The sequence below is a fragment of the Rhagoletis pomonella genome, unplaced genomic scaffold, assembly GCF_013731165.1.
Source record: "Rhagoletis pomonella isolate Grant_MI unplaced genomic scaffold, Rhpom_1.0 Rhpom_scaffold_00015, whole genome shotgun sequence".
In the NCBI taxonomy this organism is placed as follows: Eukaryota; Metazoa; Arthropoda; class Insecta; order Diptera; family Tephritidae; genus Rhagoletis; species Rhagoletis pomonella.
Genome location: NW_023458569.1, coordinates 5712204 through 5714902, shown reverse-complemented (window position 1 = coordinate 5714902; position 2699 = coordinate 5712204).

The following is a 2699-nucleotide window of genomic DNA, read 5'->3' as shown; positions in this document are numbered from 1 at the left end:
TGGGCGTGGCAATTGCGGATTTCGGCAGAATATCGCTTCGTTAACAAGATTTGTTCCACAACTTTTTCAATCCATATAGATATTCTGGCGAAATCAACAATAAAGTCTAAATTTTTGAACATTGGTTTTAATATAGCCACGCCCATTTCTAGAATATTCTTTGATTGAAAAAGTTGTGGAACAAATGTTGTTAACGAAGCGATTATATATAGAAATTAAGCCCGTTTCCTTAGCTTTAAAACGACGAAGATGAAGTCTCTACGATGGGCAGAACCCGAAATATAACGATTTGAAGGAGTTCATAATTAGTCAGAATCACGAAAAAATGCAAACTTTGACAGATCATATCTCCAAAGAAAAAAGCGAAAAAAAAAATTCCTCGAACTTATTTCATGTATTGAACCCATAAAAAGTTTGAAGCCAATCGAAAGTGTGACACCAAAAATGGTGTCCGATATGAAAAAGAATGTCTCATATATATTAGGGTGATTTTTTTGCGACTATTGTTTTTTTTTACTCCTACCTTGAAGATTTGTAGAAAACTCCTAACAAAACAATCCCTGAAAATTTGAAGCCTTAATATTAACATTAAGTACTCGCCCAAGGCGTGCAAAGATTTCCCATATAAAATGCTTTGAGTTTTTTCTTCAAAAGTCTACAGCTCAGAGGCGTTTTACGGTATAATCTTGGTCAATACTGGATTTTCTTCAGAATTGAATGCTCTACAAAAGCGTTCTTTACGGTGTAATCCTAGCTCCCACCAGCGAGGCATTACAGGTCAATGAACCCAATTTTTTCATGAAATTCTCGTTTTTTTGCTCCTATCTCGAAAATATTAAGAGAAAAAAATATTATGACAAATTTTTGGTTTTAGAACACCAATTCGCTAACATCGACATTTCTTGAGATATTGGGCTTTGAAGTTGAGGTAGTGCGGAATTTTCATGGACTATTTAGCTAAATTGTAGAAATTGTTAATCAATTCAAAGCCCAATATCTCAAAAAATGTAGATATTAGCGATTTGGGGTTGTAGAACTTTTTTGTAGGAAATTGAATGTGCTAAAAGTATGTCATTTATATTTTTCCTGTGGCTCTTGTTATTTTCGATATAGAAGCAAAAAAATGACCAAGATTGTACCACAAAATTCCTCTGAGCTGTAGACATTTGAAGAAAAAAACTCAGTTTACGTGTATTTTATATGGGAAAGACAGGCCAACAAAAATGGGAAACAATTTTATAACCTAAAATGTTAAAAATGACTATCAGTGATCAGCAAGTCTAGGTGCACGAATGGTAAATTCAGGGATAGTAGTCGAAAGTTTTAGCTTTAATTTAAGCCGAAGTGTAATGTTCTATCACATTTTGTTTTTTTTTTTTTGCAAGAGCTTCTCAAATTTTACAAAAAAAACGAGGTTTTTTGATACTTTGGCCACGTTTTTCTCTGGACGTGAAGGAAAGTTTTTTCTCACGGATTCGTAATCAGCATGAAAAAGTCTATCAAAAACAGCTTTAACATTTTAGGCTACAAAATTGTTTCCCATTTTTGTTGGCCTTTGAAAGCTTTGCACGCCTTGGGCAATTTTATGGCTTCAAATTTTCGCGGAGTTTTTTTTTAGGTGTTTTCCACAAAATTTCGAGGTAGGAGTGAAAAAAACCATTGTCGGAAAAAAGCACCCTAATATATATATACAAGAATTACTCGTTTAAAGTAGTCATGCCTATTACGGTATCCGACGGATGCCATCCGCACGGATCTAATCAGATTCGCACTGTCGGAATAAGCAAGTGCGAAGGATAAGATTCGTGCGAATGGTATCTGTCGGACCGGAATAGGTGTGTTTCCGAGGAATCCTATTCTCATGAATCTAATCCTTCTCACTCGCTTGTTATGACAGTGCGAATTGGATTAGATCCGTGCGGATGGCTTTCGTCGGATACCGTAATAGGCAGTGGCAGTGGCAGTTTTTCGAAATCAGCTGTTTTTTAAAAAGTGTGGTGTCCAATGAAGCGACTCACAATATAGTAGTGGCAGCTCGCAGTACTGCTCAGTTTAGCCCAAATTTTAAATTCACTGCCCCTGCCTTCATCGCAGCCAACTTCGCATGTTGAATTTGACATAAATAAAACGCAGCCGACTTCTGTTTATGTCACAAACAAAAGAGAATGTCAAAAAAAGCAGTCACTGACAACGCCGCATTGTGTTTGCTGCGGCATTGACTACCAATATTAGCAGTAACAGCTGATTTTAAAAACTTTTACTGCCACTGCAGCTGCGCTATTGTATTTTGGGCATAACTTTTTATTTTATTTTATTTTGTTTTATTTTATTTTATTTTTTCACCATCTAAATCTCTCGAATATTCGTTTATATCTATATTAGTGATGGGCACACGAACACTATCACATTTTAAGCATGTGTTAGTGTCTTTTTCCGTGAGCGAACGACCGGCCATTCAGTCGATCATGGATAATATGATACGAAACTCTCTCATTTCGCTTCTTAGAAAGCCCCTAAACTCGTTTTACGACTTGGCAGCACAGAAAGTTCAGGGGACTGTCAATTGCTGATATGCGAAAAAGCAGGCTACCAGAAAAAAGCAGCGAAAAATAACCGTCGAAAACAGTTAATTTCAAGGAATGCTTGTGAAATTGTGATGAGCACGGCGTGGGATGCTTTTCATCAAACGATAAAATTAC